The sequence below is a fragment of the Puma concolor genome, chromosome E3 (genome assembly GCF_028749965.1).
Source record: "Puma concolor isolate L17-30 chromosome E3, mPumCon1.1.hap2, whole genome shotgun sequence".
Lineage (NCBI taxonomy): Eukaryota > Metazoa > Chordata > Mammalia > Carnivora > Felidae > Puma > Puma concolor.
Window position 1 is genome coordinate 13,739,679 of NC_141682.1, and position 21,182 is coordinate 13,760,860.

Genomic DNA, 21,182 nt, shown 5'->3' on the forward strand with positions numbered 1-21,182 from the left:
AGTCTGTTGAGTGTCCAACTTCAGCTCAGGTCATGATCTCCTGGTTTGTGAGTTTGAGCCCGGCGTCGGGCTCTGTGAGGACAGCTCAGAGCCTGGAGCCTGCTTTGGATTCTGTGTTTCCTGCTCTCTCTGCCCCTCCCCCGCTCACGCCCTGTCTCTCTCTCTCTGTCTCTCTCTGTCTCCCTCTCTCTCTCTAAAAAATAAATAAACATAAAAAATTTTAAAGATAAATAAAAAATACTTAAACTTGATCGCTGATGTGTTCCAGCTCATCCGAAAAGAGGAGTGTGGGGCACCTTGGTGGTTCAATTGGTTAAGCATACAACTCTAGATTTTGGCTCAGGTTATGATCTCATGGTTTGTGAGTTCAAGCCCCATATCAAGCTCTGCACTAACAATGTGGAGCCTACTTGGGATTTGCTCTCTCCCTCTCTCTGTTCCTTCCCTTCTTGCTTGCTCTCTCTAAAAATAAATAAATAAACTTTAAAAAAAAAAAAAAAAGAAAAGAAAAGATGACTGCAACTGAATTGATGATGAGTGAGTGGCATAGAGCATAGCTCATGATGGGGCCAGTGACCTGGTGTGCCCACTGAAGAGGGACAATGTGCATTCAGTCCTCACCACACTTGATTCCTTCTCCCCTTGGTAGTTTTGCCAGAATCTTTGCCTGTCCATGTTCATGCCAGATCCATAGTGTGTATGCCAGAGCCTTTGACAGAATAATGAGTCAAATCTGGTGCCAGTTACCCTAGCAGATGCCTTCTTGTTGTTGACCACTTCCTATCACGGATGAGCCGAGAAGAGTAGTGTCTGCTAAGAGTGTTTAGAGGACTTTTCTGTAAGTGCTAAGTGTTGGCATTACTTCAATTTGAATCAGATCATTTGGAGCTCTTCTTTTGCTTGGATCTTGCAAAGCTGTTGACTCATTTGTATCTTGGCCTCACGATATTGGGAAAAAGAAGTGCCAACTAGTTTGAGTCAAATCCAAATTAATATCTTTTAAGTGTGGATATGTGGAGAAGGAAGGGGTCCCAGGATCATAATTAAAATCCTGGTTAAAACTGTGAATCAAGACATTTGTCCTAATTTGGAATTTTCTTACAAAGTTTTTAAAAACTTTCTAGTAAAATTTTTTTGTATATTTACCCTACAACCCAGCAATTCCACTCCTAGGTATTTACCCAAGAGAAATGGAAACATATGCCTATATAAAGACTAGTACACTAGTGTTTGTAGTAGCCTTTTTCTTAGTGTGGCCAAAAACTGGAAACAAGCGTTATCCATTAATAAGTGGAAATTTTGGCATATCCAGATAATGGCTATTACTAAACACTGAAAAGAAACAAAAATCCTGACATGCACGACAACATAGGTGAATTTCAGAAGCATTGTGGTGAATGAAATAAAAGTCAGACACAAAAAAGTACTCTGTGATTCCACTTCTATGAAATTCTGAAACAAACGACTCTAGTAACAGAAGGTAGACCAGTTTACCTGGGATCACAGGTTGGGAGCTTTGGTTCCAGAGTGGCATGAGGGAACATGGGTGATGGAAATGTTCTGTCTCTTGATTGTGGGGATGGTTTCACAGGTGTGTTTGTGTGCGTATACTCATCGAAATGTACACCTCAAATGGCTACGTTTTGATTTTATGTGTGTTATACCTCAGTATCATTAAGTTGATTAAAAAATACATTTGTTCTCATCCCATTTCTGCTAAAAGAGTAGAGGTCAGAGAAAATAGTAGATGTTCCTTCTCTACAATCTCATATGTATATCCTGATTAAAGCATGTATGTCACCATATTGAAACCATTGATTTAAATATCAGTTCCTCCAATGGACTCAGCTGGATCAAAATTAATCGACCCAATAAAATTCTTGATCTCACTTACTCCCTACTGCTTTTATCATTGCTGGTATTTGACAGGTTTCAGCAGGTGAAATTTGGATTCAGAGAATACATTTTGAAAAGCTTAGTAGGAACTCAGAGTTCAGGAGTCAGGCGCAGCACTTTATTCATGGATGGCTATGATGGCCATTTTGTTTTCTAAATAATGTTTGACATGGTTCATTTCTTTATGTTGTCTATCTGACTGGTAATTTTTTTTCCTATTTCCATTTTGGTTTTCAGGTTATCTTCTAGTAAAAAACAATTTTATTTTCACATTATTAATTTTATATTAATGAAAGTACACAAATGAAAAATTAGGGTTTTTTTATATTAGTGAAAGTCGGCACAGTTAAAGCACATAGGATATACTATATTAATTAAAAATATTTCATTATATGATACGTTTAAAAAATGAATAATCCACACTCTTTGCAAAGCAAGCATTAGAATTCTGTGGTTAGTGTCTTATAATCAGTTTCTTATTTAACTTCTTTATGTGCTTAAACTTTTTTATATGTTTCATTAAAGATCTGATCTTAGTTGATATTGTGAAATTGAGTTTCTTTGCTCCATGTATTAACCTGGGTTTATGTCAAATTAAAGAAAAGGAAAGGTTTAAAACTTTCTTGAAGTGTAGCTATGTCTTCAGAAAGATACAGTATATAGAAACTGATTTTATGTGTATGTTTCGTGAAACAAGCAAAAAGAAAATTTTAACTGTCATATCTGAAATCTCTTTGTAAGATATAAGTTGCAAAAAACAAAAACAATTTTCAAATATTTTCATGTTACATGTTAAGATGATTCCATGTAGGCCCTTTCTTCATAACTGGTTACAGTAGAATTATAATATGAGTCCCTGCATTTATAATGAGGGCAATTCTAGGTTATCGGGGGTTGGATATGGGGTCTCTGGGCCCTACTATGATATATATATCTGTGGGCTATAGATTATAATCATAGATCATTTATGCTATTTATCAACTTTGAGATCTTCCATAGAAATTAACTTGATGGACATACATAAATTACATTAAATATTATTCGTTCAACTTCAGCCCTGTGTATTTGTGTAAAATGTTATCTCTTAGGAAATATGTGTAATAAAAACATAGGGATTTTAATATAACATATTGAACCATATACTCTTTTGTAATGACAGTCACCTAAATGGTTTGTTCATCACCTAGAGGTTAGCAACTAAGTATTTGAAACCAAATAAGTAACCCAGAGTTCTTCTTTTCCGATCTCTGTATGATATAGGGTCATCTGTTACAACATCCTTGGGTCAGTACAGTACATCTTATGTTAAGTTTTGTCTCTAATGAATATTTATATTACGTAAATGGGAAAATTGGTGGGTTCCCTTGGTAGAAACATAATATTGATATTTTTAAAGTAAACTTAAATAAGGTCAGAATTTTTATTCTCTAGAGAAAATTTCACGTCTGATTAAATAGTTTACATAAACTTAATCTTTTTCTGCTAGATGCATTATAATCTCAGATATTATTCATGTAGCTATTCCTCTGTGAACCATAAAATGTTCATTTCTTCAAAATGAATATGAAGCTCAAAGCATTAGTGGTCTTAAGAGCATAAAAACTTTATTGCTTTGTGCTTAACATTTTTCAGGTAACTTTGGAAAGCCGAAACAAATTTTGCATTTAGATTAATGGAAGATGTTTTCCATTTGAAGGAACTGGCAAGGGAGCAACAATAACGAAAATCCCCCAAGGTTAAAAATGTAGTGCTTTTGATTCTTACCAGGACTGTGTTAGCAGAACAATCATTTCTCAGCATGGAAAGGGATCATAATTGGTCTATACAGTGGCAGTACTGGAAACGAGTATGCTTCAGAGAAAGCTAATATGACTCTACTTAATAATTTCCTTCAAGAGCCTGAATTTGAATGTATATTCCACCCAGCTTGAGGCAAACAATTTGTTCCTATAAGTTCTAATGGAAGCTACCAGGGGGTCATGCAATTTGTTTTTGTCTTGAAGTTTACAAAACTGTGTAGAAAGAAGGACACATTTCACTTGCATTGTTCCACTAGTAATTTGATCCAGTTGGCAGTGCTGCTTTTTCTCTTCTCCCCAGCTCTATCATGTTGGAAGACTAGACGCGTTCATAAAATACTGTCGCAAAAAAAGTCTTCCTAGGGTGTTTTTTGCTCTTTGTGTTGGAACCTCTGGTCCGCCTGTGAATGTTTGCATTCTTTAGCAAACTCCTGGCCAAAATGGTTTGTGTCCATTTTGTTGTGGCGGTGGTGGTGGTTGTGGGTATTTCCTTTATGGCAATATTGTCTTTTCACTAAGATCACCTAGTTTTCCAAACTGTTTCTTTATACTGAAGGTTTGGACAGTGGGACTAATTGCAAAACGCCACTGCAGAAGGGAGGGGTCTGTGCGTGAGCATGGGAGCAGTGTGAGAGGACTTTGTCTTTCCCTTGAAGAATTGACAGTTTTAGGAGGGATGTGTTAGAGGACGAGGACACAGAGACAGACCAAGAATCAGACGGAATGACATGGTCTCTGCACTGCAAATATCAGAGGGATAAGGCAAAACCAGAATGTTTTTCTGGGGAGGCTGAGGGATAGTTAGACACTTGAGTTTCGGTTAAGTTTGATCCAGTACTTTTAAGAAGTGGCAATAGGTTGCAAGTTAAGTTGTCCCAATATTCGAGCAGCGTGTGGCCTCTGGAAGTCATGCCAGACCTTCAAGTTCAGGGCATTCCCCTTCCAGTTAACTCATGTTCCCCAAACATATCTTACTTCTTATGATTGATGGTTTTGTTTTTTAAGAATAGTGTTGATTGCCTGAATCTGAAGACAGTAGTGGCTTCCAGTCCTTATAGCTAAAACCTCAAGGATTGAAAATAATTTTATCATCAGCCTTACTGCTAATCTTTACAGCTGAAACAAAAAGAATGGGGAAACGAAGGGACGTGGCAGGTTTACAGGCAGCCACTGTTGCCAGACCGTGGTTGTGAAGGCGCTCACGTTGTAAATCCAGTCCCTACGTGAGAACAACTGTTTCTGGCTAGTGTCTTATAAATTAAGTACACACTGTCTTTTTTTTTTTTTAATACAGTAAACTCTAGTATATTTTCCTAAGTGATCATGTGCTTAAGAAGAATAAGTAAGATAGTGAGGAATTAGGGCTGGAATGGAAAAATAATCACTGAAGAAAATAAAACTGTTGCGTCTTTTCTTGAATCCCTTCTTCTCCTGAACTTTTTAGATCGGTTCTCCTAGAGAGCAGCTGAACGGATATTATTCTTTTTTATTATTCTCACTAGTCCTTTGCAACCTATAGTAGGGCTGCTGATGAGGAGAATGGGTAAGATGCGGGTGTCAGGGAGGCAGGGAGGGTTTGAAGGCAGGTGGCCCGGAAGCAGAAGCATTAATCCCTGAATGACTGGGCTGTTGAATATTGACTGTGACTGAAAGTGTTATCGTGGTTTTATTTAAGCCTGACAACTGCCAACCACTTGAAAATTATAATTTTTCTTACCTTAAATGTGATTCATTTAGGAAAAACTGCCATCAAAGGCCATTCAAATCTATTATGACAACTCTAACTTCTAAAGTAAGCAGAATAAATCCATTTCTTTCTCAGTAAGGTCCATGTCCAATAAGGCTGCTTTGTAAGTTGTCCAGTTTGTGGCTGCAGTTTGAATAGCTTCTTCTGGGCTGTGCACTGTACAACCTGCACAATCCTATGTGGCCACCTAGCAGTTTCATTCCTAGCTGTATCCCCAGGAGAACTGAAACCTATATTCCTATAAAAACTTGCACAGAATGGTCATGAAACATTATTTATAACAGCCAAAGAGCAGAGACAACCCAAATGTCCATCACCTTATAAATGTATAAACACAACGTGGTATATCAAAATAAGTCACTAGATGAATGGGAAAGCAAAATGTAGAATATTACCTAGCCACAAAAAGGAATGAAATACTGAACCTTGAAAACATTATGGTGAGTGAAAGAAGCCAGACACAAAAGGGCACGTACTGTGTGACTTCATTTATAGGAGCTGTTCAGAATGGGTAAATCCATAAAGACAGAAAATAGATTCATGGTTGCCAGTGGCTGTGGGGAGAAGGGAGTTAGGAGTGACTGCTTATTGGGTACAGGTTTCTTTTGGGCATGATGAAAATGTTCTGGAATTAGATAGTGGTGATATTTGCACAACCTTAGAATATACTAAAACCCAGTGAAGTATACAGTTTGAAATGGTTACGATGAATAATTTTATGTTATATGAATTTGATTTCAATTAAAAGTTCGTATAAGAAGACATAAAATTAAAAAACATGAATCCAGTGGAGGTTGACCCTAAATGACTATGTGGGAACTTTTTGTGTTTTAAAAAAGTCTGCGTGAAGCAGCACTGAAATCGGTGCCATTGTCTGAATTTCAGAAGTAACAAAGGAGAGCTCTCCAAATGTGAATTTATCATAAATAACCTTTGGTAGTGTTTTATTTCCTTTGGTTTCACAGGAGCCTGAGATGCGAAAACACATCAGCACTTCCATGTCAAATTACTTGCTTCAGGACACAGCCCATTTGCCATTTTGCAGATGGCCTGCCTGTCTCAAAACGGGCACGTTTCGTCATACCAACTCTGATTTCTATTGTTGGCGACACGTTAATAACCGAACTACTTTTCTTCTGTGCAGATAAGCTGCTTCGGTGATAATATTTGCAAATCAAATTGTATCTTCTTTTTGTGCTATATTGTCCTCAAAATCTTCTGATTGGTTTGGTTACACACATTCCTATATCAGCCTCTCTGTCCTCTTTTAGTTTAAATATCTGTGTTCTGTAGCAAATTGCATTATGAAACCCTCTCACACTTACTGCTGTTCAGTGCATAGAAATGGCATTTGCTCATTACCAGTCAAAGATAAACTCCAAATGCTGTGATTTTTTTCCCCCTGAAATATGGAATAACATATTCAAAAATCTTTTCTCTGTTGCGTTATTTCTCTGAGCTGTTCTTTGTGAATGCTGACACCAGACGCAGTCTGCACGGACATTAGTCCCAGGGACATCTTGTCTTCTCCCTTGGATGGGGGAGATTACAGGAAGCGATGCTGACTCTTGTGGGGAGATTCACAAGGTGCTGACGTGATAATAGGACATGAATGGGCTCTGGAATGCCTTTTTCCTCGAGCTGGGTTGAGAGAGGGACAGAGGCAGCCGGCTCCACGGCCTGAATTTCGTTAGCTGGGTGACAATGAGAGAGATAAGTAGATGTGACAGTTATGAATGATCCTCTGTCATGCACTTGCGCGTTCAGACTCAGATACACTGACACTGCTGTCAAACACCAGCTCTGGAGAGCTGAGACCCCCGGTGAACCTTCTAATGTGGTCAATGGGAGTCTTAATTCTTCATTAACTGGAAAAAGGAGATTTGGCCATGTAATTTTCTCCTTGCTGCCTGTTTTAAAGATTCCAATAACCCAGCATTTACAGTTGACTAGGCAGGGATTGCTTTTCCCCCCCCTACACTTGCAACATGCAGACTGTGAAATCTGAGGAAACGCCGCTTAAACCCAGACTTATTGCCTTGGTTATCTTTAATGACTTTGAAATGTATTGGCCTCATTATGGAACAGTGCAGTTATCAATTCCTCTAATTAGGTGATGTGCTCCCATAAGAAATTTAACATTAAAGCACAAAACTGAACTAGTTAGAGGCATCCAGTGCTGGCAGCCATGGTATCAGTGGTAAATTTAAGATACTGTTTTGTTGTTGTTGTTGTTGTTGTTGTTGTTGTTGTTGTTGTTGTTTAATCAACTCTTTTACACCCTAGCCCTGACTTCTCCTTGATGACTAGAGCGTGGGGTATGTTTTCTTCTTCCTTAAAGGTCTGATCCTTATACAGCACCTCTAGCACCTTTTATGACATCTGAGTGTTTCTTGATAGTAAATTGTGTTCTTGTCTTGCACTAAATTGACCAGGAGTCTAGGGAAGAGAGGAGGTGAAGAGTTTATATTTAAAAGCTCTAAGTATATAAACATCTCCATGTCTCAGGATTTATCTCATGGCTTGTTACTCTTTCTAATAGAGTTACAATAGCTTGTTGGTTTTTCTTCTATAATCCCAGTAAACTTTCTTTCCATAAGTAGCTTAGCACAGACTTTTTTTTTTTTTTTTTTTTAAGTTAGAGACCATCATTTGTTGATTAAATAGTGGTGCTGTTTCAATCATGCATGTTTCAATTGCATTTCTAGAGAAGGGAGATGAGGTTTCTGGGTTTAGGCTGCAGTGAGGGAACATTAGCTTTCTTATCTCTTCACCTCAATCATCCATCTGAAAAACAGCAACAACAAAACAATAATTGTAGCTTCCTCTTTGGGGAAACTATGTAGTTTAATTAGTGTTTTCTAATAACTTGCCAATCTTTAGAGAAAAGTTACAATAGAAGTATAGGAAATCACCTTTGGGGTTAGTTTATCATCATTACTGTTACTACTATCATCATTATTACTACACGGGACTAGTTATTCTTTTAAATTGGCTACTGGAAGATATGTTTCAGATCTCATGGAGTGAAATTTACATTTCCCGTGACTGTGCTCAAGTAAGAAAGGTATACTGAATATACACATATGGGCAGTGATTTCTTTAAAATACCTGGCCCTGTAAATTGTAGGAGTGTTCACTTTGTCACCTGCAAGGAGATTCACTCCCAATTAGGAAATGTCAGAAAGCAGACTTTAATCATCTCGTCCCAAGTGGTTACCGAGGAAGACTTCCCGTGCACGTACATATGAGTGCAAGTCTGCCGAAGCTGTTTTTCAATAATACTGTATCATTCTGAGCCGATTTTAGTCTTTAACCCAGATTTGCTTTGAGCCTCTGCAGTCTCTTGGCTACTAGCTACCTGACTACTAACAGCAGCGATAACCAGACCCTGCCTGATGTGTGGGTTTTTACAAAGCGTCTTCTTCTCACGGCAGGTGGGGCCTTCTTGGGACTCCACTGCTCACCTAGGCTCAAAGAACAGTCCTACCCTTTGCCATGGCACCTTTCTGGTCTGCTCCTTCCCAGGTGCTTTTGTTCAGAGCCTCCTTTTCAGGAAGTGGGCCCCTGCTCATGCCACAGGTGGGTGGCAGAAGGACCCACCGGCTCCTAAAAGAATTCTTTGAGGGAGCTCGAAGCTTAACTGCCTAGGATTGAAATCCTAGTTCTGTCACCTGCTGTCTGAATGACCTTAAACAAGTTACCTAACTTCTCTGTGCCTCGGTTTCTTGTCTATAAAATAGAGACGATAATAGAGCCTATGTCATCAAGGTTCTCAGAGATGAAAGGTGTAAACACACGTGAAGCTGTTAGAGCAGCGCCGTCATATAGTAAGCATTAGTAAATGTTCCTTGCTACTGCTTTTGCTTCTGCTATGTTGCCATCTTACCACCTCGTCCCTCTCATAACCTGTTAAAATAAACCAGACCCTTTTACTCTTGAGGGACCCAGTATTAGCATCTGAGCCCTACGACTTGCTATTTCCTTTTTTAACTACCACACACTGATGTGTGAAATTGTAAATCAAAACAGAATTGATCACCATGATAAATAACAGATCCCTGAATATATCAGCATACTCTTTCTCTCCTTTATCCCCTCTCTCCTAACCATCCTTCCTAGTCTTGTGAAGTACCTTCTGTAAAATTAGCCATTTTTAATGAATTTAACAAATGTGATTACACATCTACATGTTTTCTTCCTTGGGTTGATGCTGGGGATAGAACGATGAATAAGGCAGGCCCCTGATCTCAGGTAGAAAAAAAAAATTTTTTTTTTGACTCCTTCGCAGAGAGTATGGTGCTGGAGTTGGATTTTGAAGGATGAATAGGAGTTTACCAGAAGAGGACACCTAAGAAGAATATTCAAGGCAGAGGCAACAGCATATGCAAAAGGTGGTATGGCAGTATATGCCAGTCCTGAAATGTACAAGTTGAGCATTTAGGAGTGTGACGTTCACGTATCAGCAGGGTCAAGAGTGGCCAGAGATGTGGTGGGCTGGAGTGAATATCCTTGTATACCAGGCTAAGGAGTTTGGACCTAATTCTGTGGGCAGCCGGGAGCCCTTGAAAGATTTACAGAATGGAAGTGCTCTGATCTGATTTGCCAGCTCGTTCCAATGGCTCTGAGGAAGGACAGCCTGGAGAGGGGTTCAAGACTGGAACCAGGGGATGTGTCAAGTAGTGTTTCAAGTGCTGCTCCTCCCTCCCTTGCTTCTCCTATTGCTAAAGAGAGTGGAGTGGAATGATGTGTGCTTCTGAGAGACGGGTGTTTATCCCGACTTCCCAGCAGTCCCTTGAGTATGTCAAGAGGGTGCATGGAGGGAAGACACATAATCCTCACCCTGCCCTCTTCCCACCTTAATCTTTTAAAAGAGACAGGAGCAAAGCTCCTATCACATTGGACTTGACTGAAGACAGAAGTCCTTGAGCATCCTTCCCCTAAGTGCTGGCCAGGCTGGTGCTTGCAGAGGAGAGGAGATTAGAATAACACCCTCACTCCTCGGTGAGAGGGCAGGCAGACCCTTACACTGGATGGTTCCATTCCGGAGCCTCTCCTGACAAGTGCTGCCAGCAACCAGTGTCCTTGGCTTCTCTTTTGCATCGCTTACCCTGTAGTAGTTAAGCATTCAGGGCATTCTGTGTCTTTCTTTCTTTCCCCTCAGTTGCTTCGAGAAGAGGAGAATTTGCTTTAAAAAAAAATGTGTCAAGAAAGCTGTATGAAATGGCATTTAAAAAAAGAAAATCCCACACTTTCTTCCTCAGAATGCTTCTCCCCAGTTGCCATGGTCCCTCTTTGTCTCTCCCAGAGCCTTGCAAATTATTATTTATGTATATTATTGTAATTATTTCTAGAAAATCAATAGAATTGCTTGTCCTTATCGGCATTGATACCTTTTCTGCCTCTTCCTTCTCATCCTCTCTTCAGCTCTCGCAAATTGTCATTTCTGAGGGTATTATTATTGTAATTACTTTAAGGAAATTGACAAAAATACCATGACAATTTCATGCCTCGGAATTATTACACAGGTTTCAAAAGAGAGAGAGAGAGAGAGAGAGAGATTACGCTACATCAGTACTGTATTTGTTATTCCTAAATGATTATTCCAGAAATACTAATCAAAAATGTCTCCCTCCAGAATGGCACTGTGGCTTTAATATCAGCTGCTGTTTCTTTGAATGGGGTTGCCCAATCTTTCATCAAAGAAACACATCACCCATATCCCTGTCTTTAAAAACAGCAATTATGTGTAAATGCCTCCTGATTTATTTGAGCCAGGGCCACTGGCCAGTATGAGTCACCACAATTTATTGCTAACCGTCACTTTTACATGATAGGTCTGTAACAAATATCTGCCGCATATTGTTAAATTAATCTTCCATTTAAAATTAATGGAGTTAGACTCCCCAGGTTCAATGTAATTTCGTGTTCACGGGCAGGGAGGGATGTGTGCTGCATACGAAATGAGACAAGGCCCAACGCCCTAATCTTTCATCACCTTGAACCTGGAGACTAGGACGCGTCTCAGCACCAACTAATGAGATTGAGCCCACGTCTCTCCTGAGGATGCCGGCTCAAAGAGGCTTTTCTGCTCAGAAATAGCAGGCTCCGTCTTATTTTAATAATTCCTCAGATATGACAAGTCTGATGTTATGTATGAAAGAGCCAGGCTTGAAAAAGAGATAAAATGAATTTTATATCATTACTTCAAAACCAAAGCCAAGAGAAGTGTGTTGCAGTTAAATTCGGGGGAAAAAAAAAATGGCAGGAAGCATTTTAGTCATGAAATGTAGTGCCTGTAAACCAGGAGCCATCCTTTCATTTATTTTAATGCACAATCACCTTAGATTTCTCTTCTATAATTCTGGAACCTTTGCACGCATTAATCAAAATAATGTGGATGAAAGTGGGAGCTTGTTTAATAAACACTTGGATGAAAATATCAGAGGGAAGATGTAATTCCTGATGGGATATGTCATATGGCGCCTCTGAAGACCCATCACTTCTTTTCATTGGCATCTTTTGAAAAATGCGGTTTTTTTCTTATATGTACCACTCACCTACCATGTAGTCTTTTAAAATTTAAAAATGACTAAACCAAATTACAGAGTGGTAGGGGGTTCTCTGGTTTTCATTCCTTAATCGTTTTTACAAACTCGGGGGCCTTCTTTGCATCCATGGGGAAGCAGGCCTGACAGCACATTGCCAGCTTTCGGTCAGGGGCAGCAGTCCTGGCAAATGCTTGCTGCATCAGTTCTTGGAGAGGATTGAACTGCAGGAGCAAGGGGACCCTTTTCCCAGGTAAAGAGAGCCTTTCTAAACAGACAGGAAGTTGTAATGGGCGGGAAAGGCGCCAGATGAGGTACACGTCCTGGTTTTCTCTCATTCTGAGTTTGACTCTAATTCCTAGTTACTTCTGAGTGTCTCTGAAGGGAATTCTAAGTATTTACACTTCAGGTCTCATGTATAATGCAACATACGAATGAGTTTAAAATTCTCGTGATTGGTTCTAGTTTGGGTTCAAAAGTAAAACTTTGGTCCAAAGGATTGGCATAGATGATGATGGTGATGATATTACTACCATTATCATTTTACTTACGATTACATTCTGTAGCTTAGAACTCCAGTATCTCATAAACTTTGTATGTTTGCTTGAACACAGAGTCAGGGGAATGAAGACTCAAGTACAAGGAGATCAAGTCCAGTCGCTACTGACTTAGCGGCACAGGGCAGGTTTTAACATTCCATCATTTTGGTGTAGGCTATTTGGTAAGGGAAATTTTTAAAAATGTTATTCCATGTTTCTACCTGAAGTTTTAGAAAATGTTAGGGGGATCTTAGAACCAGGTAAATGGGTTAAATGATTAAATTACTTTATAGGTTGGAGAATGAAGAAATGAATAATAGTAGGGGCACCTGTCCCCATGAAACTGAATTGCCGTGCTTCTTTTTTTTTTTTTTTCAACGTTTATTTATTTTTGGGACAGAGAGACAGAGCATGAACGGGGGAGGGGCAGAGAGAGAGGGAGACCCAGAATCGGAAACAGGCTCCAGGCTCTGAGCCATCAGCCCAGAGCCCGACGCGGGGCTCGAACTCACGGACCGCGAGATCGTGACCTGGCTGAAGTCGGACGCTTGACTGACTGCGCCACCCAGGCGCCCCTTGCCGTGCTTCTTAATAGCCTCTCTTTGGATGTCTTTAGGCTGTTGCATTTTCTACAGCAGGTGCATGGGCGGTGCGTGGGGAGCCCCAAATAATGGCTCCCGTTTTCATTCTGCCACTCAAGGCTTCTCTGTCTTAAGATCTCCACATTTTCTCCTGCCCTCTTTTCTTATACCCTCAGCTTCTTTATTCTCTGTTCCTTTCTTCTTTCCTCCTTTCCCTTAAAAGGGCTTCCCATTCTGTGCTTCAGAGGCTTCATCTATTTGAGTTTGCCCTTTTTGTTGTGGGGACAGAGGGCAGGTTGATAATGCTTGGGCTCCAGGTCAGTGGTGGGTTTATAACTCTGTGTTTTACAATCAGAACGTTAGAGAGGTAAGGGACTTCTGATCTAACCCATGTCCCATTTTATACGTTTGCCTTGAAAGGCTGAAGAGGTTAAGTCTCCTAGAGACCATAAATATATCTTTTTGGAAAACAGCGTGGTAGTTCCTCAAAAAAACTAAATACAGAATTACCATATGATCCAGCAAGTTTACTTCTGGGTGTATACTCAAAAGAATTGGAATCAGGGACTCAAAATGCTCATTCACCCTTCTTCATAGCAGCATTATGCGCAGTACTCCAAAGGTGGGAGCAAGCCATATGTCCGTCTGCAGGTAAATGGATACACAAAGTGTAGGATGTCTGTGTAACAGAATATTATCCAGCCTTATAAAGGAAGAGTATTCTGATACCTGCCACCACATGGGTGATGAAGACCTTGTGCTAAGTGAAATAAGTCAGAAACAAAAGGACAAATGTGTGATTCCACTTATGTGAGATACTTAGAGTAGTAAAATTCAGAGACAAAGTTGCCAGGGGTAAGGGGCGGTGGGGGGAGTGGGGGGTGTGGGCAGAGGGTGTTATTGTTTAATGGGTACAGAGTTTCACTTTGCAATGACAAAAACATTCTGTAAAAAATTTAATGCTGCTGACTATACACTTAAAAATAGTTAAAATGGTAGATTTTATGTATATTCTACCACAGTAAACATACACACATTCTCCTTTTTATCTGAGAACATAAATTTTGAGCAATTACGGGGGATCTGTCTAGAATCTGCCCCAATCTCTGCAGCTAACATTTGGACCTTCCCTTAAGTCAGTTTCAGACTTGTTGATGTTTGAAATGTTCCGCCTTTCACTTTCTCCCTTCACTTTCCTTTTTCCTAACATTTGAGTACTTGCTTCTGTGATCGTCACTGGAGATGCAAATAGCTCAGAGCCTAAGGAATTTTATATGAAATACATTTTTCATTTTTTAAATATTTTTATTTATTTTTGAGAGAGCGAGAGAGAGAGCACAAGTGGGGGAGGACCAGAGACAGAGGGAGACACAGAATCTGAAGCAGGCTCCAGGCTCCGAGCTGTCGGCACAGAGCCCAACACGGGGCTCGAACTCATGGAGCATGAGATCATGACCTGAGCCAAAGTCGGACGCTTAACCGACAGAGCCACCCAGGCGGCCCTGAAATGTCTTTAAAGAATATGCATGTATAGCATTCAGAAGAATTCCCAGAAAATATTAGTTGTGAGAGAAACAAAATAAGACCATTCCATATTTGCACAAATGCATCAGATGGCTGTGATCCCACTTAAGGAGTTCTTGAGTTTTCTCTCTAACATGAGTTTTGTGACCATTTCATCCTAATTCATAAATGTCTCCTGACTAAACAACTTCCAGGATGTAGGAATCTGTTTTGTAGGTTAAATAAGGAAACCCTGCAAGTGATCATAACAAAAGTTAGAGCATTGTAAGTGGCATAAAAGGTTAATAATGGGCTTGAATTTAAAAAAAAAAAAAGAAAAAGAGAAAAGTTTATCAGATTGAGGAAGAAACTTGGGCAGTTGGCCTTTAAAAGATAGTTAAGACTGCATCAGATGAAGATGTGGAAAAAGGACGTGAAATGGGCAGCAGAGTGTTCTTGGAATAGTGAGCAGTTGTTTGTGGTGTGAAATAGACTTGGGTTTGTCAGTGGGATTGAGGCTGGAGGGGTGGGTTGTTGGGGTCAGTGGTTTAGAGCGGTGAGGGCCATGTTGAGTTCAGGTATGACTTACACAGAGAGTGAGGGCCCTGAGGATGGGTCCTCCCAGTGGTCAACTGGTCTCGCCAGACCCAGCAGAGCAAAGCTGGAGTTGTAACCTGGAAGACTGCCTCCAGAGAGGCATGGATCGAAGCTCTTGGATGAGACAGATTGTGCAGGTAGAGTAGGATAGAGTCTCTTGAGTGTTTCTTCTGCAGTGGGAGGAAGGGGATGGTGTGGAGAACACACTTCCAGAGAGGTGAGAGAAGAGTAAATAAGAATGAGGAGCAGGGAGCGCTTCCAGACTTCCAGTTATGGAATGAGCAGTCACGGGGATGAGAGGTACCGCGTAGGGGTTACAGCCAGTGTTTTGTAATGGCCTGGAATGGTGACAGGGGGCCGTTGCACTTGTGGTGAGTACAGCATGACATATAGGAAGTATTGACTCACCGTGCTCTACACCTGGAAGTGACGTAATAGTGCGTGTTAACTATATTTCAATAGTAGTAATAATAATAAAATGGTAGATAGAGGAGGGACTTTCCAGAGAAATCTGATTAGGGAGTGGTCAGGGTGGTAAATGCTACAGAAGAGTCTTTAAGGAGGATTAGAAATGAGAAATTAGATTGGATCTCAACTCCTTGTAACACAGAACTGCACTCGGACATGTGGCATCGAAGTATGAAAACATTCTCAGGGGCCCTGCGCCCCCCTGCCCTGTCACGGTTGCCTTATGGACCAAGGCATGCAAGCGAGCGTGCTTTACCGAAGATAGTACTAGAAGGGGAGCTTTTAGTTTGAGGGAGAGATCAACAGATCCATCCATGTTTTCCCTTAAAAGGGAGAAAAAGGTCTTTGCGAGACAAGAGTCTAGACTTCTATCGTTCTGTTGCAGGTCAGAGCCCAGACTATGTACGTGATGGAGTGCAATGTCAGCAACACGGCGAGGAGTCTTGTTAGAAACCTAAATATCTGTTAAAAAGAACAACGCCTGGTATCAAGCTAAAAATATGTTATTCTTTGGTGCCATCCCCTCTCCGCTTCTTTGCTGTGGTAGCTGAGCCCTTGCTGTCAGGCTCACGGCTCCTGTTCAGTGAGCACCAGAGCCACCAGGCCCTCCAGGCCCGTGGAGTTCCTGGCATGGGAGTCATGGTTCCAGGGGGTGGGTGCACCTGATTAGACGGCCTTGCCAAGCTCTGCCAGCTTCAGGAACCCCTGGGAAGGGAGCACAGGCCTCCAGCTTCCCGTCCACCCTGGTGTTCGTCTTCATTTGTTCCCCATGGCACGACACAGTCACGTCCTCTGGGACATCTGGGACGTGTGCTTTGTATCTTCTAGGTGAGCATGTTTTATTTATTTTTTTTAATATGAAATTTATTGTCGGATTGGTTTCCATACAATACCCAGTTAGGTGAGCATGTTTGAAACGTGTCCTCCTCAGGTTTTCTCCTATTTCCTTCCTCTACCTAATTTTTGTTTTTCCAGACACAGTGATAAGCTTTAAAGGAGTAAGACCTGTGTTTTATAGTTAGTGTTCAATAAATATATTTTGATGCGTCCTTTTTGTGAACACATTTTGGAGCTGCAGAAGAAGTTACTTGAGTACTAGGTCTCCTGATAAAAATTCCTCAGCAAGAGCCACACTCACTCCTTAATGGATCATGTGGATATAATGCACACAACATACATTATTTTCAGTTGTACATGATTTTTTTAATTTATTTTTTTAGTAATCTCTACACCCAACATGGGCTCAAGCTCACTACCCTGAGATCAAGAGTCCCATGCTTTTCTGACTGAGCCAGCCAGGTGCCCAAACACAATTTGATGAATTAAAATGGATTATAAGAATAGTAAAATATAGGGGTGGCTGGGTGCCTCAGTCAGTTAAACGTCTGACTTCGGCTCAGGTCATGATCTCACAGCTCTTGAGTTCGAGCCCCGTGTCGGGCTCTGTGCTGACAACTCCGAGCCTGGAACCTGCTTCAGACTCTCTCTCTCTCTCTTTCTCTCTCTCTCTCTCTCTCTCTCTCTCTCTCTCTCTCTCTCTCAAAATAAATAAACATTAAAACATTTTAGAAATACTGGGCTTTAGGAGAAGTTGCAGCTGATCGTGGGCACGAACCACTCCTCATTAACACAATACATCTGAACTTACCATTGGGTAGGAGGTAGATCTGTGCACATTACTGACATTTGTGGGCACTTTTCCCCCTGTTACCTTTAAGCAAGAATCCAAGATTGTTATATTCTACATTAAACCAACTTGATCTAACCAAGCACAGCAGAGTAACCCTAACCTCTCAGTGTGAATGTTTGTACATTATAGTAGTGGTGTGTATCTTCACATACACAAATGCAGAAAACATTTTTTAAAATGCTTATTTATTTTTGAGAGAGAGAGAGAGAGAGACAGAATGAGAGCAGAGGAGGGGCAGAGAGAGAGGGAGACACAGACTCTGAAGCAGGCTCTAGGCTCCGAGCTGTCAGCACAGAGCCCGATGCGGGGCTCAAACCCATGAACCAAGAGATCATGACCTGAACTGAAGTCAGATGCTTAACCGACTGAGCCACCAGGCGCCCCTAGAAAACATTTTTTTAAATAAAGATTCATTTTAGGGGCACCTGGGTGGCTCAGTTAGTTGAGCGTCTGACTTCAGCTCAGGTCATGATCTCGTGGTCTGTGAGTTCGAGCCCCGAATCGGGCTCTGTGCTGACAGCTCAGAGCCTGGAACCTGTTTCGGATTCTGTGTCTCCCTCTCTCTCTGACCCTCCCCTGTTCATGCTCTGTCTCTCTCTATCAAAAATAAATTAAAAAAACATTAAAAAAATTTTTAAATAAAGATTCATTTTAAGATGCATTGAGGTTTAAATACCAGCTGTACCTATTTATGTTTATAATTTAATTTGAAGGTAAGATTATCATTAAAGGAAACTTCAGGAATTCCCTACTAAGTCCTGAAAATCATCCCAGAGGTGTATTATTATCATTGTTGTCATTGTTTGAGAAGTTTATGGACTCCTCTGATTATTTATCAGTTAGACAAAAGGAGAATGTGAACCTGTCAACAAAGTCACCTCTTCTACATTTCTGCCCCATGCTGATAAGTAATCAGGTTCCTCTTTGGAAGGAAGCTGCTTAAAGTGCTCTGGCCTCCAGCAGTTCTGGTGAAGTCTGTCAAAACTCCAGTTGATTTCATTGGAACTTGCTTTATTTCTGTCTTCTCGAATTATATTTACAATAAAGCCTTTTTTTTCCTTTTTTTGGATATTAGGATTTTGCACACTTTTAGGTCGGTCTCTTCCTCCTGTCCTCCTGCCTCTCTAATAAGTCCCAAAGATCAAATTGAGACCATGAGATTCTGAAATCGGAAAGTTTCTGCCTTTTGCAGCTTATTTGATGGGAATAAAAATGACTGATGGCTTTCTCTCCTGGACCCTTTTGTTCGATTCAACTATGATTATGGAGCCTATTAGCTGGACTTACAGCCTATTTAAGAGCAGTGCTTACCAGTAATGGGGGCCAAATGATTTTGGAAAGTTCAGATGTACTGGACTCCCTGCAGAAATGAATTCAGCACTGAACATATTGATGCAGAACCTGAACGCGGCTGCTCCGGTGGGACCAAGAGAATTGTGAGCTCTGCAAGAAATGAGTGGGTAGTGGAATTAAAGATCAGATAGATGTTCAGCTCAAGGGCAGTCTCAACTCTGAAGTTCATCACGGCAATTTAATCAGGCTCAAATGAGTGTTGCCCAGAAAAGAATCAGCCTTACGTGTGACAGGAAATAGAGTTTATTTAAAAGAGTCCTTGTTTCTGGTAATTCTGCGTGGTGAGGCTTCCCAGGAATACACTAAGACGAAGGAGCTGCTTACGTTTTGACAGGTGACGGACGGCGCTTTGCTCTGTCTTGGTTCCGAAAGTGGAATCTGGAGAAGATTTATAGGAGTTGCGGTCCTGTCCAGAGGGACATTGCTGTCCCTGAAGTTCCAGCTTGAACCGAGTCCGCAGACTGAGCGGCCACCTTTGGCTGGAGTCATCTGTTGCCACCTCCCGTTGTAAAATTATTTTTACGTAAAACGCTTGTGCGTCTTCAGTGAGAGCCGTGTGGCACAGCAGCAAAGAATGTGAGCTATTTCCCGCCGCCCCCCATGAGCTGTGTGACCTTGAGCAGGTTACCTTCAACCGTCAGACCCATCAATTCTTTACCTACAAAATGAGAATGATAATTTGCAACTTCACAGGATTACGGTGAGAAGAAAATTAAACAAAGTAGTATATATTAAGTGGCTTCTCACAGGCTCTACATATAGTAAGTGCTCAATAAATGGTAGTTACTTGAGGCTTTAGGACTCTCATCATCTCATCCCTCCCTCATTTGCCCCCTTATGTACTCCCTTCATGAGCAAGAATGCTCTCTGTTTTAGGAATAAGTGAGAGGAAAACCTTTTAGAGGATCTGTGGATTCAGAAATGGAGGAAGAGAATAGACTATAAACATGTGGAGGTTTGGACCTGGATTGTCAAGATCCCAGACAAAGACAGCCTACACCAGTCTCTTCCACACACCGCCCCCGACACCACGGGGTGTATTAGACTGACACATTATTAGCCCAGGAAGCATTTTGAGAGGCAAGTTATGATTGTATGGCCATGATGAGAATCTATTAGTCTTTCTTTGATGTTCCTCACCAGTTCTTAAGTTCACTAAATGACATACGGGTATTTTGTCCGATCAAATTTGAAAAGAATACGATACGTCTACTAGGAGTTTACTTCTTTTCCCCTTTAGGGATCTGTCAGAATGTGTCTGTTGTCTGTAGAGTCATATCTGTATCCTTATCCTTATATCTGTATCTGTTCATCTGTCTCCATGCGTGTGTGGGGAGGGAATGAATGAGTGAATGAATGAAGGAGCACGGGAACTGAAAAACACGCTCGCTGCTTGATTGATGTCTGGGTGAGCACCAGTAATTCCTAAAATTCAGATCACTCGAGCCAAAGCTGGATTGGAGAGGGCTGCCAAGATCCTCCTTCTGCCGTAATTTATCCCTTGGGACCCTATAGGGATGTGTCTGAGCCTGCAGTCCACTCGCAGAGCGGCCTGACCCGTGCTGTACCTGCAGTATAGAGAGAAAGCCATCCGGAGAAAGGATCGCTTGCAGTCTTGCCAGTACAGGGATCCCAGCTACTCCGTCGCATGGCCCAGGGAAGGCCCCTCGTTCTGACCATCTCACGGCAAAGAGTGAAAAAGACGGCGAGTGTTGGAGGAAGTTGTTCCTCTGGAGTTAAGGTGAGAGCCTGAAGAGGGAGGAGCACAGAAGACGTTCCACAGAACAGACAGCAGCCGGCAGCTTGAAAACCTGCAAGATTTGAGCAACAGGGTAATTGTGAAGACCTGGCTCTCACGTTTGTTAACATCCAGAGAACAAAAATGCTGTGATCTATTTCATGTGTTAAAATCTGCTGCGCCTTTTCTGTCACAGTTACCAAATGTGGGTAATTTGGATTCAACGAGTATCCGTTCGGTGCTTTGAAGATTCAGAGTAATGAATCACAGCTACACACCATATTAATAAGCAAATGATGTATGTTCAGTCTTTAAAGACCATTGTTGTGATGCACAATTGGTGCAGAGGAAAGATTGAAAAGACCGTGTAACTTAAGCTGTGGGTTTCGCTGAGGAAGCCAGCGCTACTACTGTGCATTCTGTTGACTGCTCTCTCCCACCCAAATAACAACAAAAAACAGAGCAAACAACGTAGGTCCATCAAAGAGCATGATAGTACAAATTGTTGGGATTGCAGATATGTAGACAGAAAATGAAGTTAAGGTGAAATGTTTAATGTTTATTTTGAGTTCTTGGAACAGTGTTCATTGCTGACTCTGTGTACATATGTATGTGTGGGGTGGGGGGATTAATTGGGGGTACCTGTGGCCCCTTGTGGGGCTTGCCTTGTTTCAAAGTGTGGGCCGCAGTAGTGGCTCAGCCGTTTAGGCATCTGACTTCGGC

General features: G+C 41.2%; 1 protein-coding gene across 7 annotated transcripts in view; it reads left to right on the forward strand.

The window, feature by feature from the left end:
• AUTS2 (activator of transcription and developmental regulator AUTS2) overlaps positions 1–21,182 on the forward strand; it is a 1,118,163-nt gene that overhangs the window by 630,666 nt on the left and 466,315 nt on the right. The window lies entirely within an intron of this gene.